The sequence below is a fragment of the Schistocerca americana genome, chromosome 8, assembly GCF_021461395.2.
Source record: "Schistocerca americana isolate TAMUIC-IGC-003095 chromosome 8, iqSchAmer2.1, whole genome shotgun sequence".
NCBI lineage: Eukaryota > Metazoa > Arthropoda > Insecta > Orthoptera > Acrididae > Schistocerca > Schistocerca americana.
The window spans coordinates 383,761,935-383,789,385 of NC_060126.1; the positions used below are offsets into that span (position 1 = coordinate 383,761,935).

Genomic DNA, 27,451 nt, shown 5'->3' on the forward strand with positions numbered 1-27,451 from the left:
TGCGAGATGTTAGAAAAGAAAGTAACTGGCAAATCTGCGGCAAATTCAAGAAGATTAACATTAAATTAAAAAATTGTGTTGTTATGCAAGTGCATTCTTATGTTTACAATATTTATTAAGAGCAATTTTCCACTGGTTTTCTGTTTTAGTTATTGAGAAATACCGCATTTTGTTCCTTCTCCTCGTGTGCCTTGAGACTAATATGAACTGCCCACCCCCTCCTCTCCCTCCAGACTAGATCGTGGGTACACCCTTGAGTGGGTAGTATAAAAGACTCCTCTTTTTACTAGGCTAATTACTGTTTAGCTCTACAGGGCCGTTATACTGAAATGTTTCCCCACACCATCTAGTATTGTCTTTCTATGTGTGTGAGTAACTGTATGTTCACTGTTGTGGGTAAATACACTCCTGGAAATTGAAATAAGAACACCGTGAATTCAAGGTCCCAGGAAGGGGAAACTTTATTGACACATTCCTGGGGTCAGATACATCACATGATCACACTGACAGAACCACAGGCACATAGACACAGGCAACACAGCATGCACAATGTCGGCACTAGTACAGTGTATAACCACCTTTCGCAGCAATGCAGGCTGCTATTCTCCCATGGAGACGATCGTAGAGATGCTGGATGTAGTCCTGTGGAACGGCTTGCCATGCCATTTCCACCTGGCGCCTCAGTTGGACCAGCGTTCGTGCTGGACGTGCAGACCGCGTGAGACGACGCTTCATCCAGTCCCAAACATGCTCAGTGGGGGACAGATCCGGAGATCTTGCTGGCCAGGGTAGTTGACTTACACCTTCTAGAGCACGTTGGGTGGCACAGGATACATGCGGACGTGCATTGTCCTGTTGGAACAGCAAGTTCCCTTGCTGGTCTAGGAATGGTAGAACGATGGGTTCGATGACGGTTTGGATGTACCGTGCACTATTCAGTGTCCCCTCGACGATCACCAGTGGTGTACGGCCAGTGTAGGAGATCGCTCCCCACACCATGATGCCGGGTGTTGGCCCTGTGTGCCTCGGTCGTATGCAGTCCTGATTGTGGCGCTCACCTGCACGGCGCCAAACACGCATACGACCATCATTGGCACCAAAGCAGAAGCGACTCTCATCGCTGAAGACGACACGTCTCCATTCGTCCCTCCATTCACGCCTGTCGCGACACCACTGGAGGCGGGCTGCACGATGTTGGGGCGTGAGCGGAAGACGGCCTAACGGTGTGCGGGACCGTAGCCCAGCTTCATGGAGACGGTTGCGAATGGTCCTCGCCGATACCCCAGGAGCAACAGTGTCCCTAATTTGCTGGGAAGTGGCGGTGCGGTCCCCTACGGCACTGCGTAGGATCCTACGGTCTTGGCGTGCATCCGTGCGTCGCTGCGGTCCGGTCCCAGGTCGACGGGCACGTGCACCTTCCGCCGACCACTGGCGACAACATCGATGTACTGTGGAGACCTCACGCCCCACGTGTTGAGCAATTCGGCGGTACGTCCACCCGGCCTCCCGCATGCCCACTATACGCCCTCGCTCAAAGTCCGTCAACTGCACATACGGTTCACGTCCACGCTGTCGCGGCATGCTACCAGTGTTAAAGACTGCGATGGAGCTCCGTATGCCACGGCAAACTGGCTGACACTGACGGCGGCGGTGCACAAATGCTGCGCAGCTAGCGCCATTCGACGGCCAACACCGCGGTTCCTGGTGTGTCCGCTGTGCCGTGCGTGTGATCATTGCATGTACAGCTCTCTCGCAGTGTCCGGAGCAAGTATGGTGGGTCTGACACACCGGTGTCAATGTGTTCTTTTTTCCATTTCCAGGAGTGTACATACAGCGTACACAGGGCGGTGTGTGAAACTGATAGCGATTACACTCTTCCGCTGTTGTAGGAATCTGCTCCAGATGCTGCAGATACCGTGTTGAGCTGAAAGTGGCAACCAAAGTACGGAGAAATATTCTTCGGGGCTCTGTTGCATAGCAATCAGATTTCTTTCAGTTCTGGGAAATGTCCAGTTACTATTGTGGATTTGAATGATCCATGAAGTGACTTCTTTTTCGAAGAAAACATCGAACTATTTCACTAGAACTGAACGCTCCCGTCGGAACTGTTCTCAGCTGTTGTTTATTAGTAAATCACAATAGCAGTATATCCCTGGGTGTATAATAAGACGTACCTTCTTGAAATGAACAATATTTTATTGTTATATTAACTGATTTTCTTCCATATGCACTTATATTTTACAATGAGAATCAAAAACTCGCATTGGCGTCGATTTTTTACATCACATTAATGGCTCTCCTCACCTAAAATTAATCTTAACAAGAACAAAAAACTCTATATCTTAAGAATAATTATGTGAGCGCTAACCGCCACAGAGTAATAGACAATATCTTTGTCTCTCTCTCGCACTGTCACAGCAAGTTACGCTGCATGATACATCATATATGCCCCTCTTGTGAACGAACGTTTTTGGGCAAAAACAAACACGAGCGTTCACACAACACTATATCGGTGATTGTTTATGACGCTGTATTAAAGTCCACTAGAGTATTAATGTACACTGTATTTCTTATGATATTTTGGTATTAGTGAATGACTATCTAAATGTAAATTATATATTTGGATGCATATACTGCTGACAAAGCCTGTGCTGAATTCCTGATGCAGCATATATGCATAGCTTACATGCTTGCGTTTTATTCATTTGTAGAGGATGGCATGAGATGTGATTAGAAACCCTTCTCATCATCACTCAAAGCTTCTGTCACTCGCCTTGGGATGTCTCAAACGGATAATCTAGCCATTCGGCCAAGCCCCACAAAGGAAAACCAAGGAAAACTTCGGGGTAGATTTACCATCCTCGTATTTCTCATTTGCAAAGAAAATTGATTGAATTACAATGGAAAATAAAAAAAAAAATTTACAATATGGATTTTTTTTGAACGAATTTAAACACTGTTCACAAAAGAAACACAACACTGTTAATCCTCTGTGTCTTGAGGTGAACCGTCGACGCGTTGGTTTACGTCCATCTACGATTCCCTTCTATCTGTCATCTCCGGGTAACTGATTGAATTCTATTCCCATTTCACCGTCTCCTCGTGGGTATTATGGTTTTCCGCATATGGTTAACATGAAAATAAGAGTCAGTGTAAGTTCCGTGGAAAAGGTGTTTGATCTATGATGATCTGAAATAGAATCTAATCTGAAGTTCTTTCTAATTCTCTGTCCTGAATTCGAAATATTCGGAAGCCGTAAGGTGTTCTTCATTTCTATTAACAACCCTAGAATGCACTATACACAAATCCAACTGCTGCTGCCGTGTCAACTTATGCTCGTCATCTTTCAGATGGACTTTAACACTTGTTGATGTGCTTATAACTGAAAGGCATTCGCTCAGTTGGTAACTTCGCGAGCAACATTTGACATAACATAATTTACATACACAGGTATGTTACAACAATAGTACAATTCTAAAGACAATGTTCATCACAAAAGATTGAAACAAAGTAACAGGTGTCCTTTTAAAACTGAGAACGGGTTACCCCTTCCGAACAGCATGACTTCAGCTCAGCGAGTGAAAAGGCAAATACAAACATACATTGAGATTGTTAAATTTACATAAGAAAAAATATCTTGTCAAAGACCAGATTCATTTGAGTCACTAACCAATGGACATTACGCATTGTGATACCTGATTGAAGTTACTATCAACTAAATAAAAAAATTTTTAAAAGAAATCATTCATACTATAGCTAAATTCTCTGCATACTGAAAAGAAAACTTATCTTTACAGTGGAAAACAAATACATAATGTCTGCATATCTCTCGTACATTATGCCTGAAAAGAAAAACTAACTACTGAATTGCCAAAAGAAGTAAACTATCCTAAGTATGATTCATAGGTTTAATGAAAATTCTCTAATCAATATTATTTGATAAGAATAGCATTTTCAATCTTCAGAATCTTCAGTCATCATGAAATTGCTTTAATAAGTGATGAGGATACATTCCTTTCACCTTCCCATTCTTCACATCCTTCAAAACATAAGTTCCTGGATGGGGTATTTTGGTAATCACAAATGATCCTTGATACAATAATTGCCATTTTGTGTTCTTCCTCTATATAAGTGAAGCCTTAGGATGAGTTTTTACTAAAACTTGGTCTTTCACTTTATATGTTTTTATTTTTCCAAGTCGATTGTCAAAATATATTTTCCTTTTTCTTGCCTTGTCCATTATATTGAGTAAGGATTTTCGTACTTTATTTTGTAGGTCTATTTTGTTAATAGCTACTTTAGGAATTGGTCGAATCCAGTCATTCTGTTCCTGTTTTCCAAACATCAGTTCGTATGGGGTGTATTCTGTCGTAGTATGTGGCATATTGTTCACAATTTCCTGAAAATCGTGAAGATAATCGATCCATTTGGGTTGCTGGTTGTGGCAATATGTTCTCATGAACCGGTTTAATTGACGAAAAATTCGTTCCACGGGATTCGCCGAAGGGTGGTACACTGATGTTAGAATTTGTTTTATACCACAACTGGCTAATGTTTGCCTCCAACGAAATCCAGTGAACATTGACCCATTGTCAGAAAGAATAGCCTCTGGTTTGCCTACCTTGACTATATAATCCTTGACCATCTTCTTGGCTATGGATGCAGCAGTAGCTGATTTTAATGGATAAAGTTTGACATACTTAGTGAATATATCAATAAAAGCTACAATATATTTGCATCCTCCCCTTGATGATGGTAGAGGACCACAGACGTCGACCGAAATGATTGACAGCGGTTTAGTGGGTATAATAGGATGTAGGAAATCTTTCACACAAAAATTTCCTGGTTTGGCTAGCTGACAAATTTCACGTTTCCTTAACTGTCTGTGCACTTTCCTGCGAATGTTTGGGAAGTAGCAATATGCTTGAATCTTCCGAGCACACTTTAATACTCCAAAACGTCCCCAAGTGATGTGCGTATGCAAAATTAAGTCATTCTCATTCTTCTCGGGAATACACACCTTCCAATTATCTGAATCAAGATGCCCTTTGGAAAATAAGACGTCGTCCTCAACTTTGTACAGTCTCTTCAGATCATCGTTTCCAGGCTTTGCTAAAGTTTCATTTATTGAATGCCAACGAGGATCTTCATTCTGTAGTATTTCCATGTTCTTACACATGTCAAGAAAATGTTTCCTATATATTCTATCAGTCATTATAAGAACATTAAATTCGGACGGATTGTCCGTGATGTTGATAGTTGACAAATCTCCATCTGGCATTCTAGACAGTGCATCAGCGATGAAATTATCCTGTCCGCTTAGGTATTTAATTTCAAATTGAAACTCTTGGAGTGAGAGCGTCCATCTTGCTAACCTTGGATGTAATAATTTACATGTTTTCAAAAAACTTAACGCTTTGTGGTCACAGTATACTGTTGTCTTCGCTCCAGATAAGTAATAGTAAAATTTCTTAAATTACCAGACTACGGCCAATGCTTCCCTTTCGGTAGTCGTATATGTTGTTTCACAAGCAGTTAAGAGTCGGCTAGCAAAAGCTATTGGACAGAAAGTTGATTTTCTGTCTATCATCTTTACTTGGAAGAGGCATGAACCTATTCCAATTTCCGAAGCATCTGCCACTAAACCGAATTCTTGGTTCATATTTGGATGATATAATATTTGTGAATTGACTAAGGCATGTTTTCCATTCTGACATTGTTGCGTCCACACCCACGGAGTATTTTTGCGCAACAAGCTGTAAAACGGTTCTGCATTAATAGAGTGGTCGTGAACGAAACGCCTGAAAAAAGAGACAACTCAGAGGAAGCCCTTTAACTGTCTTTTTGTTGTTGGAGCTGCAAAGTTTTTGATTGCCTTTAGTTTCTCGGTGTCCGGTAAGATGCCTTTTCCATTTATAAGATGACCCAAAAATTTGATTTTATCTCGAGCAAAATGGGACTTTTGCAGATTTGCGGTTATGCCTGCTTCCTTGAAACGTTCTAACACTCTTCTCAATAAATCAACGTGCTCCTTCCATGTGGTCGTAGCTATGAGCATGTCGTCCACAAACAAAGTTAAATTGCTTCGAAGTGCAGGCCCCAATGCATAATCTAGAGCATTTATAAAAACTCCTGAGCTCACGTTTAGCCCGAAAGGTAAAACCTTAAATTGATAGCTTCTATCTGCATGTACAAATGCGGTGTACTTTTTTGATGGTTCGTCTATAGCCACCTGCCAAAATGAACTTCTCAAATCAATATTTGTTAAGTATTTCATCCCCTCGAACTTTTGAATTAGCTCATCGATATTTTCCGGATGAGTTCGCACGGGCACGATAATCTTATTTATCTGCCGTGCGTCTAGCACGAGACGAACTTTTCCTCCCTTTTTCGAGACAACATGAAGCAGACTACAGTATGGACTCGTCGAAGGTTCGATCAGATCCCATTCAAGCATCAACTGCCTTTCGTTGGTGCCACGGTACTGGATAAACAATACGGCAGAAAACTTGGTGTGGTATCACATCTAAATAGCATGTGTATCCCTTGATTACACCAGGTCTTTCTTGAAAGACTTCATGATATTCCTGTAGAAGATCATATAATTGCTTTCTTTGGTGTTGTTGCAAATATTCAGGTTCTTGTACCTTTTCATATACCGTATCTTCAGGGTTTAAAACCGGTTGCAAGTAATTAATTTGGTAATACCGTACAGGTTTGCTATGTATCCACTTTATTTGCAGCTTTCGTCCCTGACAATACTTTCCATGGGTACTATATTCCCTGAGAAGATTCACTTGATGTTTCTTATCCATTATTGTAAAACTGGCACGGCCTAGAGAAGAATCGATATGCCAATTTCTCTCTCTAAATTCATCTATACCCAGGATACAGTCCTCAACCAATTTTTCTATTACAAGGAACGTGCAATTTATAGCTACATTTCCTATATCTAACTGGAGTTGAGTCTGCACTTTAACCTGAGAAGACTTATGACCAGGAGGACCTACAATTCTACAACATTGAACAGGAAAAATCGGTGGATTTGCTTTCTGAAGAATTCTTTGAAATAACTTCTCAGAAACGACATTTACTGCTGCTCCTGTATCTAAAGTAACTTGCACAGTAATGCCTTCAATTGCCGCCTGAATTTTCGCAACAGGTTCAGTGATATGTTCCTCTTGACAAGGCATCATATCCTGCTGAAGTTCTTCTATTAATAATTTGCCATCATTGTACCGAAAGAAATTGACGCTTGAATTTTCGCCCCTGAAAACTTCCTCGACTGCACCGTCGGGGCTTCTGACAGTCGAGTTTAGTTTGACGATTGTCCATTATTAGTAGATGTCTGCTCCGTTACGTCGGTTATTATTGGTGGTTGATTTCTCCATTCATTTGCATTATCATTTGGTACCCAACCTGAAGTTTGTGGTTGGTTGTGATATTCTTGGGTTGGTTGCTGATATCGGCGTTTTTGCTGATAATTCCCTTCTTGATAGTATCCTTTCCTCTTCTTATTATTCTTCCTCCATTTTCGTTTATATGTTTGTTCACATTGTTGGTCATGATTACACTGGTCGGGATTTTCGTTACCAAATTTCACGTTTTTCTGGAAATAATTCACCTGTGGGTTTGGTGAATTGTGTGCAAAAGGTTTGTTTCCATTCTGTTTGTTGTTACTGTTGTATTTGTTAGGTTGGTAACTTGGCTGGTTATAGTGCACACGTGATTCTTCGAACAGAATGTCTATTGAATCCAATGTGGCTAGAAAATCTTCCACATGTTGTTCAGGTACATGTAGAAGTTTTTCCTTAACTTCAAGTGGAAGTTTGCCCTTTAATATTCGAATGATATCCTGCGTCGGGATTGGTTCATTCCAGTATTTGCTTTTATTTATATACTTCTCGAAATACTTTCTTAAAGATCCATTTTTGAAAGAAAAACGTTGTGGGTCAAAAACTTCCATACGTAGTATTTCTTGTACTCCCTTATTCCAGTATTTGTGCAACAAAGCGCGTTCAAATTGGTCATAATCTTGACACCGATCTGATGCTTCTGACGCCCACATCGATCCATCTCCATGTATGAATCCTGCAACGTACATAATTTTTTGTTGCTCAGTCCACATTCGCGGCAATATCCCTTTAAATTGCTTGATAAATACCACGGGATTGATCGACTTCCTTTCGGGAATAAAAATCTGGAATTGACGATATTTAAGCATTTTTTCTTCATTCATAGTCACAGGTGTATTCTGGTGGCTACTTCGCGGCGAATGATAATCTCGATAATTTGTTTCTGGTTGATTACGTAAATATGCACCAATACATGGATATTGTTGCATGGATTCGGTTTCACTGGTTTCATCAGGAATAATGTCTGCTTTTGATAAACTGCAAGTAGTATGTGCCCCTCTAGTATTAACTAGACCTTGCTGGCATGCTTTTAATGTATTTTCTATCTTTGCTTTCCAAGCAGGAAATTCATCTCCTATATTCTCCTTAATCTCTTTAACTTCTGCTTTAAGTTGTTCTTGTGCAGCTTCGTTGTTAACTTGCACGTTAGAAACCGTTTCTTTCAAGGATTTGTCAACATAATTTCGCACTGTCTCGGTTTGCTCTTTCGCCCAATCTTCAATGTCCTTAGAGAATGCGATCTTATGTTCATTGAAAAGTTTCTCTATGTGTTTCTCGCCCTCGAGACTGAGAGTGTCTATCCTCCGAGTAAGCTCAATGACAGCTTGCTCGTTATCGTGCTTAATTGTATTCACGTCTTGCGCAATAGTGTTCTGTACATGAATAACTTCCTGCACTTGATGATTTAGTGTATCTTGACGACATAAGATGTCTTTGTATTTGTTTGTTAATTCCTGATAATGTTGTTCTTGTGTAACTATGAGTTGTGCCTGACTGGTAATCAAGTGACTCTGTTTTGTTTCCAAACTCTGGAATTTTTCAGTAATCTTATCATTTATTTCTTTTAGTTTATTAGATTGCTCCTGAGCCAAATTAAATTGCGCACTCTCCAATACTTGGAATCTACGATTCATGTCATTTGCAAAAGTGGATTGCGTAGTTTCCAATGCCTGGAATCTACGATTCACGTCGTTTGCAAACGTGGATTGTGCCGTTGCAAGATTAGATTGCGATGTTTCCAATGCCTTAATTCCTTGTGTTATGACAGTCAAACTTGACACCAGCTGGGATAACAAATCGGTATTCTCAGCAATTGGCGATTGCACTGGGCTTAATGAGGATTGTACCGACACAATTTTCGGTACAGTCATTTCGTTTTCGCACGCGTCTGTGTCAGAGATGAAATTCATGTTGTTTGTTGGTTGCTGCATATTTCTCTGGACTTCTTTCGACATATGAATGTCGGAACTAGCAACCGTTTGTGTCGACGGCGTGAGCGCATTAATTATTGCTGGTTGCTCAGTCGTAACCGACATATCGCTAACTACGGCGGTATTAAATTCTGTGGCACTAGTTGACGATGCATTCACACTATTTAATTCATTTTGTGGCATTGTGATGCGTGCTTGCTTACTTGCTTTGAACATAGATCTAGTTATCACCATGTAAATGAGCAATTGACAGTTTCTCCTCTAAATAAGTCCTACAAAAGTGACTATTGAACTTTTACACACGCAAAAAACGTTAATGTCCTAATGCTGTTAATGTACAATTTACAATGTGACACAAACACAGTACATAGATAAGACATAAAATATTGTCTTACTGTATCTACTGAAATACAGGAATTGTAGTAAAAGTAATATTGACAGTTTCTCCTCTAAATAAGTCCTACAAAAGTGACTATTGAACTTTTACACACGCAAAAAACGTTAATGTCCTAATGCTGTTAATGTACAATTTACAATGTGACACAAACACAGTACATAGATAACACATAATATATTGTCTTACTGTATCTACTGAAATACAGGAATTGTAGTAAAAGTAATATTGACAGTTGCTCCTCTAAATAAGTCCTACAAAAGTGACTATTGAACTTTTACACACGCAAAAAACGTTAATGTCCTAATGCTGTTAATGTACAATTTACAATGTGACACAAACACAGTACATAGATAACACATAAAATATGGTCTTACTGTATCTACTGAAATACAGGAATTGTAGTAAAAGTAATATTGACAGTTTCTCCTCTAAATAAGTCCTACAAAAGTGACTATTGAACTTTTACACACGCAAAAAACGTTAATGTCCTAATGCTGTTAATGTACAATTTACAATGTGACACAAACACAGTACATAGATAACACATAAAATATTGTCTTACTGTATCTACTGAAATACAGGAATTGTAGTAAAAGTAATATAGCAACACTATTTATACTTAGAAAATTAATAGATGAAAGGTCACTAAATGCATAAACGCTCCAGAAAGCTAGTAACTCAAATGTTTTGGCCTTTTTGAAGTTTCTGCTCGGCTGCTGGGACGGCGTACTCGTTCTCTTCACAAGATACTGCCGCACGTTCAGTTAGCATGAAACATACAAAGGACCATAATGTAGTTACTCTATAAAACCAGACATATATACACACAATGAAACATTAATTACTAAATTACTAACATATTTACATCGCAGATTCACTATGAGTGTTGCATCAGGATCGTGTCCTGTCTAACGGTAGACATATATAAAGGACTCCTCTTTTTACTAGGCTAATTACTGTTTAGCTCTACAGGGCCTTCATACTGAAATATTTCCCCACACCACCTAGTATTGTCTTTCTATGTGTGTGAGTAACTGTATGTTCACTGTTGTGGGTAAATACATACAGCGTACACAGGGCGGTGTGTGAAACTGATAGCGATTACACTCTTCCGCTGTTGTAGGAATCTGCTCCAGATGCTGCAGATACCGTGTTGAGCTGAAAGTGGCAACCAAAGTACGGAGAAATATTCTTCGGGGCTCTGTTGCATAGCAATCAGATTGCTTTCAGTTCTGAGAAATGTCCAGTTACTATTGTGGATTTGAATGATCCATGAAGTGACTTCTTTTTCGAAGAAAACATCGAACTATTTCACTAGAACTGAACGCTCCCGTCGGAACTGTTCTCAGCTGTTGTTTATTAGTAAATCACAATAGCAGTATATCCCTGGGTGTATAATAAGACGTACCTTCTTGAAATGAACAATATTTTATTGTTCTATTAACTGATTTCCTTCAATATGCACTTATATTTTACAATGAGAATCAAGAACTCGCATTGGCGTCGATTTTTTACGTCACAAGAATGGCTCTCCTCACCTAAAATTACTCTTAACAAGAACAAAAAACTCTATATCCTAAGAATAATTATGTGAGCGCTAACCGCCACAGAGTAATAAACAATATCTTTGTCTCTCTCTCGCACTGTCACAGCAAGTTACGCTGCATGATAAATCATAGTAGGAAAGGCTAGCGAACAACATGAGTTAGATAAAATAAAAACAAAGTAAATTTAAACAGGCAGTGATTAGTGTCATCACAGAATTTCCGTTTGAAAAAGAGGCCTGTATAGATCATATCCCGAAGACGTTTAAAATTTGATGAGAAACCATTGGTACGGGTTTCGGTGAATGGTAAAATGCCAGTTTGCAATGACATGAAATCAATTAAAAAAGAAATTTATGACACCCAAGAAAAGATATAGGGCACAAAGTCACTCTTGCATAGTACTGGCAGCCTGCCCCAAGTTACAACGTAACAAAACATTTGGATTATGAGCCAGCAGCTAAGATTCACATCGCACGAACAATGTTAAAAGAAAACCCAGGGTAACGTAGGCAAATCCAGATAATTTGACCTGATAAGTGAAGCATACTCCCTATTGTATTTATAAGATCATTTTGATGTATATTGCCATACTTGTGGCCAAATTACAAATGATATGATTTGTTACTCGGTTTTTGCAAGATTTAGCTAATCTTTGGGGCACTGAAACAGAAGAATGTTTCAATAGTTACGAAGATTTTCAACGTGATTTCTTTGCAAAATACTGGTCCAGGGACATTCGGAAGAGACTTCAGAAGGAGTATTTAATCCGAAGCAGTACAACCTGAAGCAAGGAAATTTCAGGAAACAGTTCAAAAAAATATGTTAATCAAACCAAGTACTGAGACAAGTCAATCTCAAACCGAGACATTTTACTGATGCTTAAGCTAAGTGGCCTATTGAATTAAGGGAAAATCTGATTGATGTCCCAGAAACTCACCTGGAGGAAGACATTTTAGTTCTGCATTCCACTGATACTATACAAGCAGAGGCTACACCAGGAACTAGTAATGTGTTTCATTATAGGGACGGCATGGTACATAAAACAGATGGTCCAAATGGCAAGCGCAATTTCCATCGTGATGTGCAAGCAGTTTGTCAGATGAGGTATGCAACATATGGCGTCACCTGGAAGCATATCTAATGTATGACGCGATTTATTCCACTGACATGAATAAATTGTAAAAAGAGAAAATAATGCCTGTAATATTATAAGTCATTTTGTCGAGTCTGATAACATTCTGTGTCAAACATTAATCGCAAAGAAAATTATATTTCAATACGTTCCATGAAAGCATGGAACGTCAAGTGTAATACTCGTATATATACACAAGAGCCATGTTGCACACCTCCGTTTGATCTCTGTTTTTCGCTTGTTCTCTCTCTCCTATGGATCGTTGTATGTATAACTAGCTGTCTGTATAAGCTTTATTAACTGAAAGTATCTCATGTTTCCTTTCAAAAATACCTCTCCCTCACTGTGAAATTTTTTAAAGGTAATAGTAATATTGCCGTCAATTGCAATTATTTCAAAAAATACGCAAGTGTTTGTACCATTCTTTCTATCCGTGTAACATAAGATTAATTTGCTGAGAAAAGAAATCATTTAATGCTCTATATTATCGCTGGGTTAGTTGCAGGTTGCATTACGTTGTCATTCATTGAAAGAGAGCGTAACATTTCCATTAATAATAAATAACCTTTTGCCTGCGTATTGAGATTAAGTCACGCTACGTATTTTTAAGACACATTGACTCGCGCTCAAAATACACGTGGCGTTCCCAAAAACAATATTCCGAATTTAAACTGCTATGTTACATCACTATCGCTGCAGGTTGCGATCTGCACTAACACGAAGTAACTAGAATTAATTCCACTCCACAACAATTACGCAGAAAGGAGATAATGGTACAAACAGCAGTCGGCCTGAGTCACACAACTCTGTCAACATTGGCAAGATAACCGGTATAATTCAGGTTATCAGAATGTAAGTAGTTGGCAAGATCATCCCAGGAGAGGTCACAAAATTAGAATTGAAAGACTTGTCCTACGGAGTCAACGGTGGAAGAAATTAATAACTTTCCAACCATTTCTGAACAAGGACACTACGAGAAATCACATTAAGCCGAAAAATGCTGATTGTGGGTAGGGATAGAGGCAGTGTCAATAACACAAATATGCTCCTGGATGGAATTTTCAAGATACTGGGCTTAAGATTTCCACCGAGGATCCTTTCTTAATACAGATGTTTAACCGCACACGCAGCTGGTTTACGAGGAGCTCCACCTTCCAGAAGAAAGAGTAATTTTATTTGACTAAGGCTTATGGCAGAAAATTCTTAAAATATGAATGTCCACACGAATAGTATATACACAAATAACATTTGTATCAATCAATACTGTCTGTGATACGTATCAATGACATTATTTTATGTATAGCTTATTTATATAGTTCTGACTAGTAGTACACGTATATGCAAAAAAGTCATATCAACCCTCGATGAAAAACTCTTTGTAAATCACATATACTTCAACAAAGCATGAGTTTGAAGGCCCTGTCTATGGCCTTACCCTGTTTCTTCATAGGTTACGTTCGGATGGGGGATAAAAAGATAATCCAGGAAGCTTATTCCAATCGCACGCCATTCATATTATTTTCACCGAATTAATAAAAACTACTGAAACGTATAATACGTATTATGGTGTCATTTCATTCCAAACTGCTGAACTGTACTTCGTATGTCAATACATATAAATAACTGTCTGCATTGATTTCACTTTTATCCTAAAACAGAGTCACTTCTTTTATTGACGTAGCTACATTAAGCTTAAATATGAACTGTTCTGTATTGTACATGATTCAGTTGTGCCATGATTTGTCTGTGATATCAGTCATATGTTTGTGCGCATCCAGAGATACCCCTTACCTCACTCTTCCCTATGTAGTCAAAGACTGGTACCAAAGATGTACCCAACATCAAATCTTAAAAGAAACTGACACCGAGAAGTAAGAAAAAATAAAATGGTGACAGGCAACTTTACAAATATAATTATCCTTCCCATTGGGGGCTCTGTAGCGTCTCAATATAAATTACAAACGATCATTATGGACATTTTAAGTCTCTCTGCCCAAGCGCCAGATGGGAATAGATATGTGTTGACTACACTCGACCAATTCTCACATTTTTTGCACGTGATCATCATACCAAATCAACAGGCAGAATGAGTGGTAGAGACTATGGTTAACCAGTGGACACGGAAATTTGAAACACGAGAAAGTGTAAAAACTAAACAAGGAATTAACATTATGTCCGAGTTATTGAAGAAACTGTGCCGAGTATTATACATTAAGAAGTTACAAACTAGTACACCATATCCTTAAAAATCGATAGGACCGAATGTTAGGAAAAATGCAAAGTTAATTTGTAAATAGTACCCACAATGATTGGAACCCTCTACTACCATATGTAGTAGTACCACATATACTGAAGATCCACTTACATATGGGCATATCACTACATAACGTGCGTTTGACCAAAATATGCCCTCCTCTTTCAAATTATCTGAACCTACCCCTAGGAGAATATATATAGTCCATTTGAAATTATACCATAAAGTTAGAAACGTGTCTGACACCAGGTTAAAAGCACTCCGTCTTCAGGCCACAAATGGTCCATCGGGACCATCCTACCGCCATGTCATCCTCAGATGGGGGGGGGGGGGGGGGGGAGGGGGTAGGCGTGTGGTCACCACAACGCTCTGCCGGTAGTCATGATGGATTTTTTTGACTGGAGCTGCTACAATTCGGCCGAATAGCTCCTCAATTGGCATCATGAGGCTGAATGCGCCACGAAAAATGGCAACAGCACATGGCGCCCAGGTGGTCACCCATCCAAGTGCCTGCCATGCCTGACAGCGCTTAACTTCGGTGATCTGACGGGAACCGGCGTATGCACTGTGGTAAGGCCGTTGCTACCAGGTTAACAAGATGAATAAAAAGTCTGTAGAATAACAGAAGGACGTCCACAACAGAGAGGTAAAATTGACTCAGTAACATGTATGACAGTATGTAATATTATTTAACCCTTACGGGCCGAAAAGTTCATTTCATATTACCAAGGACATTATCAGGTAGTCGAGAAGATCCCTCCAGTTAAGATAAAACTACAACTTCTGACCTGAAGCACAGTGGTACATGCAGGAAGAATTCGTCCTTTTCAGGGTGTTCAATATCACTACCTCGTTCACCAGCAGGTCTTCCAAAAGGGGCAATGGGAGTGAATAGAGAAAATACGAGAATGAGGTAGAACAGAATGTACCTGCACAGCCTAAACTCTTGGAAAACAGCCTTAGATGTTAGACAGTTTGGTGTTAAGTTGTTCGTTTCGTTTTTATACCTGTGTACCATTGTATTTTAGGTAGTTCGGTAATTGCTGTGCTGTATGTTAAGAATACGTCCAAGTTGCTTTAAATGCTCAAAGGTAGACCACACCCTATGGGTTGTTGTTTGATTACTTAAGTGGTACGAAACCGAGAGAGCGTCCGAATTGGTCCCACAGCGTGGTAGCTTGTGTGACAAAAGGTATATTTTTTGGTGCACCATTTGACTCTCTAGCAGCAAATGGATTCGTTGTGTTCTGGGCGCACGATTAATTACTGTAGAGACTTGGCACCGTTTTCTTTGAGCGCTTGATATGTTAAGCACGTGTCTGTATTAAATAATAAATTGAGCCGTTAACTCGCCAGTTAGAATTGAATGGCTTGTCATGATTTTGGGTACTGAACTGTAACTCAAAATTGTCTCTTGTACAGAGCACTGTAGCGTTTAATGGATTTCAGATTCTTTGAATAATTGTCTTGGAGAAGTTACCTGAAAATCCAAATGAGAATAAGCTCTTGTTGTCTGCTGCTAGGTCTGAAGAAGCTGCCAAAACGTAGAGCCTCCACATTTTTCATTAAGCCATTTAGACTTCATTCAACTAGCAAATGTTTTGTTATTGGTTACTATGTTATGATATTTCTTTGACTACAAGGCTGGTGCAAATTTTGAAGCAACCGTCAAGGGCGTGTTTCTGAATCCTTTTAAATTTTCTAAGCCGGCCTTAATTTCACTTCACGATTCTTCCATTTATTTGACGTAGTACTTCATCTTATTTGAATTTAATCAAGTGCCTGTCTTGGTGTAAAGTTTAAAGGAGCCGCCACTATACATCTCTGAAGTTTGAGTAATCTTTGTTTGATGTCCTCAGAGTAATGAGTACAGTTACACTTGGTTAAGCTTTTATTGATGGTGAGTCGTGCGTCCTACAAAACTGTTTAATCACGAACCTCTGTAGTTTGTTAAGATATGGAGTTTGTTTGATAAATTCGTATTGTGTATTAGACTGGGAACTAGCATCTTACCGCTCCAACCTAGCTCCTTGCCGCCTGAGGCTCATAACATTGAATGGAAGGCGAAGGGGAGTATGAAAACAAGAGACACGTATGGTGTTCCTCGGGCTCTTTGGCCATTAGAAATCAGCAGACACAGTAAGCCACTACTTGCGTATCTTCAGGGGCCATCTGGATAAAGCTGACTATCACCATACTTATATGTGGTCTTGCTGAAAGGATCGCCAACAAATCCATGGAGACTACAGAACTGCAGGATGCGCTCCTCCACGCTGCCCATGTGACCCCGTTTCTCTTACTATCGGGACACCTTTCAGAAGGGGCATATAATTATCGTGCAGAGTTGCCAGCACGAATTGTTAACGGCAGTAGAGGAAGAACTTTTACCACTGTGCCCGGTGTCACCAGTACAGAAGAAGAGACCAGGTCGAGGGTTTGGGTACAGATACCATTAATATGTAAAGACTCTCCAGTAGCATTGGAAAATATGCAGAAATTTATATACTTACCGGCAGACGAAACACTGTCACAGACCCTACGCTCCACAGCAGTACTGAACTGGACAATTCACTGTGTGCCCCACAAAACGGATACACACAGTGAATTACGCGAGTACACTCTGATTTGCTCCGAGAAGCCTGTGACCATGTGCCTCAGGAAGCTTATTACAAGTGGAGCCGAATTCCTTCAAAACACGAAGTCACATTGGCTATCCTCAGTATCAAAACCGTTAGTAGTCATTTGCACTTGGTATGAACAAGGTCATTTCACACAGCGAATAGAACTTCAGGGGCAAGTGTTGTAGATAAACGGTAGATCATGCTATATTTTAGGACGTTCTTTCCTGCTACCCACCACCATCACCGGAACCACAATATTAAACACCAACTACTCGTTAATCTACCCGCAGACCTGCTGTTCCAGATCCTCCGCAACCAAAACCTAACTTACTTAAATGACACACTACACTCGGCCATTCTTGCTTCTCCAGATGAAATGATAGCCACACAAAATAGTCACTTAAAAATGGAAAACATTATCGATCATGGGAGGAATCTTAGGACCGGACATAGCTACTGACTCTTCAGAATTGGAACTTGAACATCAGCTACCTGCATAATTCTGATAATAATAAGAACCGCGTACTGTGAACTCACAGGCAGAGTTGTGCAAATACCACCCTCACGTAACTTTAACTTGTAGGTCTATAGTAGCCACGTCAGCAGCAGTGACTCAACCTCAGTGACTGAAGTAAGGTAATGAAGTTAATAAAAGGACCTAAAACATTCATGCTTGAACGTAGTAAAGGTCAGACAGCTTATAGAGTGTAAAACAAAAAAGGGAAGGAAAGTCACATAGTGGTGAAAAGTTACACGAGGAAGATTCCGTCCGTATTTTTACAGTAGAATGTAAAATGTAGTAACAATAATATATAAATCATTGTCTCTGTTGCAGCAAGAGTCCTGAATAGCAATCCGGTGGATCAGATTTGTCTAAGGAGGGAGGGAATGTGACGCCATAAAAGTTTGCCACAGTTCAGAGTCGTAACCAGGCCGCCATCTCTGCCGGCAGCTGTGGACAACGACCTGCCAATGCAGCAAGCTTTCTCTGTTTGGCGACTTTTGCGTCAGCCTCTTTCTGCATGGTGACACTTGTAACTGAAGCACAGAAGCGTGGCTTCTTCCATATTTGTTGCCTTCCGAAAGAGGTATTTAAAATCTGCAGAACCAGTCCCTCATCAATGGTATAACTGAGTGACATAATGGTGCTCAGCCTATACCAGTCGACGCCGCACTTATGACCCAGGTGCCGTCGTCACCTCTGAGATGCGAACGACAACTGCTAAATGAGTACCTGCACTTCTGGCAGCCACCGCACCACTGGTGTCCCATAGTCCGAAAAATGTAGCGAGATCCGACGTGTCGATGACCCATAGCCCATGGAGTCCGTGTTGATCAAATTGAGCAGTACCACTGGGCGAGTCTGCCTATCCCTGTTCACTGGTAATTAATCAGCTAACTCAAGCCACCGTCCTGACGCAGCCAGCAGCCTCCCCTTACAGTGCAGAGGCAGCAAAAGCTCTACACTCCCATCCTGAAGGAAAGTCTGCCTTAGCATGCTCACGTCAGCGCACTTGGCCTAAAGGCCATCACCAGCCGCCTGCTGTTTGTGTGCTGGAGACACGCTACTGCACATTAGTTTACGATTATTAACAAAAAGTTTAGCGACAAGTTGGTTGCAACATAGCCTGCATCTCCACCCATCTGCAGCAGAGAACCCCTCGCTCCTGTCTTCTTATAGACAGCCTTTAAAAACTGAATTTTGCTTGAACTATAACGGTAAAATTCATGTACTGAGAAGGTTTACGAAAGTAATAATGTACTAACGCGTGAAGATAAGTACAATTACAAATTTAGAGGTCCAGCGTCTATAATCACTTTTTCTTTCTTTAATTTGCTTGTGTAAAGCGAACTTTGTTGGTGAAAATGGAACCAAAATTATAGAGTCAGAGGTAGAAGAACGTGAATATTTTCTGAACGTGAGAGAATTAGTGTTTACAATTAAACACGAGAAAGAAATAGTTGAAAGAGTAAGATAAATATGATGTCACTTAGAAAATATGATTGTGAAAATTAGACCATCAGATATTGAGAGCAAGGAACAAAGCGAGGAATGATTTTAATCAACTCAATAGTCAATGTTAAAACGGGAAGAATGTTTAGAACTCGTGGAACAATTAAGTGATGAAACCACTGAAAAATATCCAAAATTGTTGTCAACCAATAATAGTCATCATGAGAAAAGTCTAAAAAATTCGAACTTACATTCAAAGCAGGGGAAAGAAAATTAAGCAAAGTAGAACTCAGGAATAACATTAGACAAATGAGATCTGAATTATTTATTGACAGAGAGAAAATACAGACGCTTCTGAAAATTTTTATACTCATATTAAAAATTTGTATCATATGTTGAAACACAGGTGACAGTAAATTTTGGAGAATTCGAAGTAGTTAGTGAGCTTGTTAATTAAAATAAAAAGTATATAGACTCGAAAAAACAATATTTCTCCTATAACTGCAAAAGATTAAGAGTTACCTAGCGATTTAGTTAGCGAAAAGCTTTTAATTAATTCTTGCCTAGTATTCTAGTGAAAAACGTTCCAGCTGATGAAACTTTGCACTGCATTGATTCTTTGCAACGTATTAGGCAGAATTTTGTACCCAGTCTCATCGACAGCGTGAAAATTAAAACCGTTAAAAATAACTAGCCAGGAAGCGTTATCTTGGGCTGTTCAAAACATTTCTGCAGATGTTTCACAAGTAGATTTTGAAAAAAGACTGTTTATGCATGTGTGGCTCGGAGAACGAACAAGCTACAAAAAACGAAACAAAAAATACCAACTGAATGGGCCCGAACCTAGAGATAGACGTGGTAAGCACTTCTCTAAAAACCAAACAGAGAAATGTCCATACTTCAACAAACCATTTGAAGAGAACATGCTAACATATTCTTTGGAAGTAAGATTACCAACATAAATTCAATGGGAATTAGTGCATTAACCAGATGACTCATTGGATCAATTTTTGAGACATGCAGACTTGATAGACAGAATGATGAAGATTATGAGAGAAAAAACAACACCATAGTTATAATAATAATGTTACATATAATAATAATAACAATTTGCAGCCAAAGGGACATCTACACAGATACAGTGAAATTGTAAGATAAGATCATTCAACAATTCTCACTAATGGTCATTCCAGTGAAAGTCCACTATTTAGGGCTGCATAAACGGATTAATAAATGGACAAACTGTAGCGATGAAGATCATATGGAGTTTGGTAGAGTAATAAGTAATTATTTTGAAAAACTTTTCCATCCTATTAATGTAATGTCAGTAGAAAAAGGGACTTCAGGACCACTGAGATTAAAAAATATACATAATAACTATAGATACACATATATTAACGACGAACATGGAGAAGTACACTGAAGCTCCAAACAAACTGGTATAGGCATGTATATTAAAATACACAGAGATATAAACAGGCAGAATACGGCGCTACGCTCGGTAACGCCTAAGCAAGACAAAAAGTGTCTGGCGCAGTTGTTAGATCAGTTACTGCTGCTACAACGCCAGGTTATCAAGATTTAAGTGAGTTAGAACTTAATGTTACAGTCGGTGCACAAGCGATCGGACACAGCATCTCCGAGATAGCGACGAAGCGGCGATTATCCCGCACGACCATTTCACGAGTGCACTGTGAATATCAGGAATATGGTCAAACATCAAATCTCCGCAATTGCTGCGGCCGGAGAAAGATGCTGCAAGAACGGAACCAACGATGACTGAAGATAACCGTTCAAAGTGACAGAAGCGTATCCCTTCCGCAAATTGCTGCAGATTTCAATGCTGGACAATGAACAAATGTCAGCGTGCGAAACATTCAACGAAACATCATCGTCCACTCGTGTACCCTCGATGACTGCATGACACAAAGCTTTACGCCTCGTCTGGGCCCGTCAACACCGACATTGGACTAGTGGTGACTGGAAACATGTTGCCTGGCTGGACGAGTCTCGTTTCGAATTCTATGTAGCGGATGGACGTGTACAGGTATAGAGACAACCTCATGGATCCACAGACCCTGCATGTCAGCAGCGGACTGTTCAGGTTGGTGGAGGCTCTGTAATGGTGTGAGTCGTGTGCAGTTGGATATGTCTAAATACGACTCTGACAGGTGACATATACGTAACCATCCTGTCTGATCACCTGGGTCCATTCATATCCATTGTGCATTCCAACGGATTTGACCAATTCCAGCAGACAATGCGACACCCTACACGCCGACAAATGCTACAGAGTGGTTCCAGGAACACTCTTCTGAGTTTAATCATTTCCACTGAGCACTTAAGTCCCCTGACATGAACATTATTGTTCATACCTGGATGCCTTGCAACTTGTTGTTCAGAAGAGATCTCCACCCCTTCGTACTCCTACGGATTTATGAACAGTCCTGCAGGACTCATGGTGTCAGTTCCCTCCAGAACTACTTCAGACATTAGTTGAGTCCATGCCACATTGTGTTGCGGCCCTTCTCCGTGCTCGCGCAAGCGCTACACGATATAAGGTAGGTGTACCAGATTCTTTCCCTTTTCAATATAGTTTATTTATCAGACTTGGTCAGATAACTACTACATCTCTGATAATGAAAAGGTACTGCAGTTGGTTCATGTGATTAGCTAGAAATTATAGAACTGTTGCGAGAGCCAGGTAAACAAGGAGTTGATAATATGTTACTTAATATATGCTCCAGCGAACACGAAAAAGTGACACTTTCGATAACCTTTGGTGGCCATGTTTCTCTGCACAACGTAGGTGGTTGAAATGTCCAGAAGTACTGTAGACCTAATTACAAGACAAACATCTTTTGTAGTACCCACGTCGCCACTGCAGTACCCTCGTCACAACTGTAGAGTCTTGTACAGCAAGTAAGCAAGGGAGAGGATGTTATTATGGGTGGCCAGTATCCTCTTTCTACAAGGAAAATGCACACGTGGATTAATGCGGTTCTTTATTTACATGAACATTTACGTATTTCGAATAGAGTCCATGTGTTGTGGTACAAGGTCATCAGTAACGGTCTTCTTGCAGACAATTCCAGTATCTTGCTATCACAGACTTTAGTCTCACTATAGTCACTAACCATGTCGCTATGTACTGTCATAGACTGAGACATGAAATGAACCAGCACTGTTACTAACTGATAGATGCCAAACTAGAGTGTGAGTGAGTCAGTCAGTCCGTTTGGTCAGTGGCGGCAGCCTAAATACTTGCTGTCGAGATGGCGTTTGAAACAGCTTACGCCAGCACTTCTTTACTGTACCCAGGACGGAAAATGAACAAGACTATCTCTAAAGCCTCTCAGTAGGGGTCAGTGTGTGGCTCAAATTTTCAAGATGTAAAACTTGAGCCCATACGACTCACGTCTCATGACTACAGTAGCGAAAGAGGTCTCGCAACATCTGAAGATGACGTGTTACTGATATACACAAAATAGTATTGTTTGATTATAAAATATTCATATATTATATGTGTAAAATCACAATGTTAGTTACAGAAGACAAAGCAAAATTTCCATAAAGAGGATTTTCCAATTCATCCTGTTGTGAATAATAACATCAAGTGTCCATCGTAAAAATTAAACAAATACTTGAATAACATTTTAAAAACGGTATAACATTTTATAAACACTATACTCATATGAATGAGATTTCAGTATCAATAGTAGTTATAACTGGCGCAGATTACTGTAACTGTTGATATTCATCATGATGTAACATTTGCATCACTGAACTTTATAAACCTCTACACTAATATCCCACTTCAAGAAAGTATAAATGTTATTACAGAAAATTTGATATGGTCTTGAATGCTAGAAAACTGGTAGAATTCATTGAAAATATACCACGAATTAACTATTTTTCATTCAAAAATAGGTTGAGCGGTAGCTGATATGTTAGTTAATCATACTTAATGTAAATTTTTTTCAGAAAATCCGGTATTAAGCAACAGAAGTATCTACACTAAAAGATATGTTTATGACACATTAACATTGTACACCTCCGGAAAAGGCTAAATAGATAATTTGGAGGCCACCTAAAGCTACATTTATCGTTGTCAAAATCGAATATAGTAAACAGTGTCCCTCTTTGACTGTTACACGTAAGAAAGGAAATAATTATTTTGGAATTTACAGAAACCCTACTACAATTGAAGCTTTAATTAATGTGAAATATGATCATCCATATAAATAAACTAGCAATTTTCAGTACTTCAATTCACAGAATATTAAGGCTATCCCTAGAACCTAATTAGGTCACAAAGAGATTTCTTTCTCGGAACATATAGGAAGAGTTAACGATTACAGTGCTGTTAAGGTTGACACAATAATGAATAAAATGAAACATGGACCTTTGAATATATTAGCCACAGAAATAATGATTTTATCAGTATGACACAAATGCATCATGTATCAGATGAAATGTGTAGATTATTCGGAATAAAGACATTAACATCAGTTTTGTTATTAGGGTTTCCCTTCAGAGAAAACTGAAGCGCTCTGTAAGAAATCACTGTAACAGAATTGACGGCTGTGATATTTACAAAGTTTTGGGTAGTGAATGTGATACGTGGTACATAGAGCAGACAGGCCATAATTTCAATATTCGGTTTGAGAAACAGGCTGCTGGAGTCGAATGGAGTAAATGTTCATTAGTAGGCAGCCAACATTATGTACAGAAGGAGAGAAGGTAATTGAGGGCAACATTCATTAAAGGAATGTTGTTGTTCTAGTATTAGTTTATTCTTTCCATTATTTGTATGTAGCAACTAGTAATAGTTATTGTAAATATTGTGCACAAGTATATGGTTTGAATGACCTATTCCGTTTTAAGAAATTGTCTTATTGTTTGCTGGAGTGTAAGTTGATTATATCCTTCGTCCATAAAATTTTCAGTTAACTCTAAGGATGTTGAATTAACCATAGCCAGGAGGCTAGATAGACACTTTTTGTAAAATAATGTGACTACCTAATGAAACACATTAGAGAAACAGAAAATCTGTTTAGATTTTCTTAAGAGGGCCTTATGCACTTAAAGAAAGAGGCATCAAAATGACATAAAACAATATAAATGAAAGGGATAAAACACAATAAAGTCATCAAAAGGTTATGTGGGAATATTAAAAGAAATTAAAATGATGGCTCCAGTTAGAAATTAGTAGAATGTTACTTGGGACCTAAAGGTAATGTCAGATTCGAAATTTTCTAGATATTTTAGAAAAGTCTTTTATTGAAGAAAACCAAAATCGACTACCAAATATGGAATTTGTCTTACCCTAATTAATATGCAGATCAGTTGACAACTTAATACTTTACAGCCATGCACACTATACTGCAAAAATGTATTTGCTGATACTCCTAGAAAATGTATATTGATTTTGTATGACAAATTCTATCCACAATTAATCTATAGTAATTTGTGAAAGAGATTTATTTTATCAGCAGCTCTGTGACTTTAAATATGCCCTGAGATAAAAAAAAGGATGCACCACGATGGAATAATCTGAATGGGAGAAAAATCTTGAAAATTGTGAAAATTGGATTATATTATTCTAGAGAAAGAGCTTCACAAATTGAGTTAGTCAGTAATGCACTGGTTTACTTCCGTCGCTTATGTAAGTAATTATTCGGCTTGGCATCGACTGTTGGATGTCCTCCTGAGCGGTATCGCGACAAATTCTGCCCAATTGTTGCATTAAATCATCAAAACCCGTAGTTGGTTGGTGTGTCCTGCACATAACGCTCCAAACGTTCTCATCTGTGTGTATTTGTGTGTGTTTGGGGGGGGGGGGGGGGCGAGGGCCGAGATTCGGGTGCCTTGCTGGGCAAAGAAGGGTTTCGTAAGCATGAAGACAAACACTAGAAACCCTTGCCATCTGCAGGTGGGCAATAATATATTGCTGAAATGTTGCATGGCAGGGCACAGCAGGCTGGGACAACGAAACGGGGCCTAGAATATCATCGATGTATGGCTGTGCTGCAACGGTGCCACGAATAACAACCAAAGAGGTCCTGCTATGAAAAGAAATGGCACCTCAAACCATCACTCCTGGCTGTCGGGCTGTATGGCGAACGACATTCAGGTTGACATCTCACCACTTCCTGGGGCGTCTCGAGACAGGTCTCCGCTGGGCATTGGGGCACGTTTCGCAGCGGGACTCATCACTAAAGACCTATTCCAGTCAATTAAATTCCAGGCTGAAGTCGTAGATATCACCAACTTGTAGGGGCCGTGAGGGTCAGTTGAACGAGAACAACTGGAATCACAGAACAGTTGGACGCTGCTAAACAGGACTCAACGTGACGACTCGGGAACAACGCTTCAGCTACCACTGACAATTAAGAGATTACGGTTCTGAATTCAACGTATCCTGCTTATACCTACTGTATACTTCATTTGTCAGTAAGGAAAGCGCCGTACCTCAATGCTTCCCTAGATAATGTCGTCAGTGGACAAGGTATCAGTAGCACAAGGTGGGCGCAGTAGTGGCCATCAATTGTGTCAACATATGCAGTAGTACTACCGTGTTTAAGGGCACTTTATCATGGTAATAGGAATTACGAGCTTGGGAATTTTCTTAACCTTGATCATCGTTTGGGTGGACACCATCGGTAGAGAGGAGTACTTGCTGAGGTTACTAATGGGACTTTGGGGCCAGACAAGCCGTTCACTCTGTCTACGAGAAGAAAGAAGCTGAATGCAGGCGACTATCTCTTCGTATGGGCTAAAGTAGGCAATAATAATTGTAAAATAAAGATCACTGGTGACTCTATGTTCTATTACAAACAGTAAAGTTCCTTATCTCCTTTCCTTATCTCCCGGGAGATTTTTTTTTAAAACAAAAACACTGATCCACTTATGCACGCTGTGCGCCTGTAGTTGCGCGTTGCGCGTGACCTTGGTGGAGCATTCTTGCTGTAGCAGTCACCATACGCCATATGACAGAGAGTGTAAGGAGGATGAACAGATACTGGGTGATATGGAAATAGTGTTGTGGGAAAGGATCAGAGCGACAAATGTTCATACAGTAGTATTAGGCTGGAATTTCGAGGACAAATCTCTGCCAAGGGATAGAGTAGTGTTGTGGCTTGAGCTTCAGGCAGGTCCTCACAATATATCAAGTCATATGTAGCTCACGCTACGACGTAATTCTGCAGCTGCTGGGCGTTACACTACTGCTGTCGTAGCACCCTGCAGCAAGGCATTCCGCAGCCTGTGGTTCACTGTGTTCGTAGATGGTGTAGCATAAGGGACCGTTTCGACATCCTAGTTTGTGACCTTTCAGAACACACCTTTCCAGAGGAAGAATAAATACTCCCAGATTAGTCTTTGACGTCTTGCGTCGGACCAGCGCAGTCTCTGCATCAGGCAACAGTCGAAAGCACATATAACCTAATCCAATCTTATCGAGCAGCGTCACCCACTAGACGGAGCCCCTGATTTACATTCTAAAACAAAAAAGGCACCACGAAGAAGTTATGTAAATTGTTCATAAATTTATATTCATAGAGGTATTGATGGAAAATGTTAAATTTTAAACTTTCACGAAGCAGCTACCCCGGATAGTAAACAAGAGACATGTTGATTCCGCGGCATAAATTCTTTGCGAATTCTTTCCTTGTACTCAGTTGGACAGCAACAGTGCCTCGCAGGAAGATGCATGAACAATATACGTAGATCTCAGCATTTAAGAAAGGACGTGCAGTTGGGTTCAAAGAAACTAACTGGAGGAATCGACGAACCTCTCGACGTCTGAACAGGAGGAATGCCACTCTTGACACGATGTTGACAGGAATGGGTGAACCATGGCAGAACACAGCGCCAAGAAGGACCAAGGCGACCTAGAGAGACACTGTAGATGAAGTTAAGGAATTCTGCTACCGGGCAGCAAAATAACCAATGACGGACCGAGAAAGGACATCAAAAGGAGACTATCACTGACAAAAAGGGCATTTCTGTCCAAGAGAAGTCTGCTAGTATCAAACATAGGCCTTAATTTGAGGAAGAAATTTCTGAGAATGTATGTTTGGAGCACAACATTGTATGGCAGTGAAACATAGCTGGGGGAAAACAACAGAAAAGAATCGAAGCACCTGACGGGCGAATGTTAAAAATTAGATGGACTGATAAGGTAAGGAACGAGGAG

At 39.9% G+C, this 27,451-nt stretch overlaps 1 protein-coding gene and 1 pseudogene across 1 annotated transcript in view; both read right to left on the minus strand.

Moving 5' to 3' along the window:
• LOC124545876 (vitellin-degrading protease-like) overlaps positions 1 to 27,451 on the minus strand; it is a 119,409-nt gene that overhangs the window by 73,087 nt on the left and 18,871 nt on the right. The gene's annotated exons all lie outside the window — the stretch shown is intronic.
• LOC124546171 lies at positions 15,144 to 15,260 on the minus strand (annotated as a pseudogene).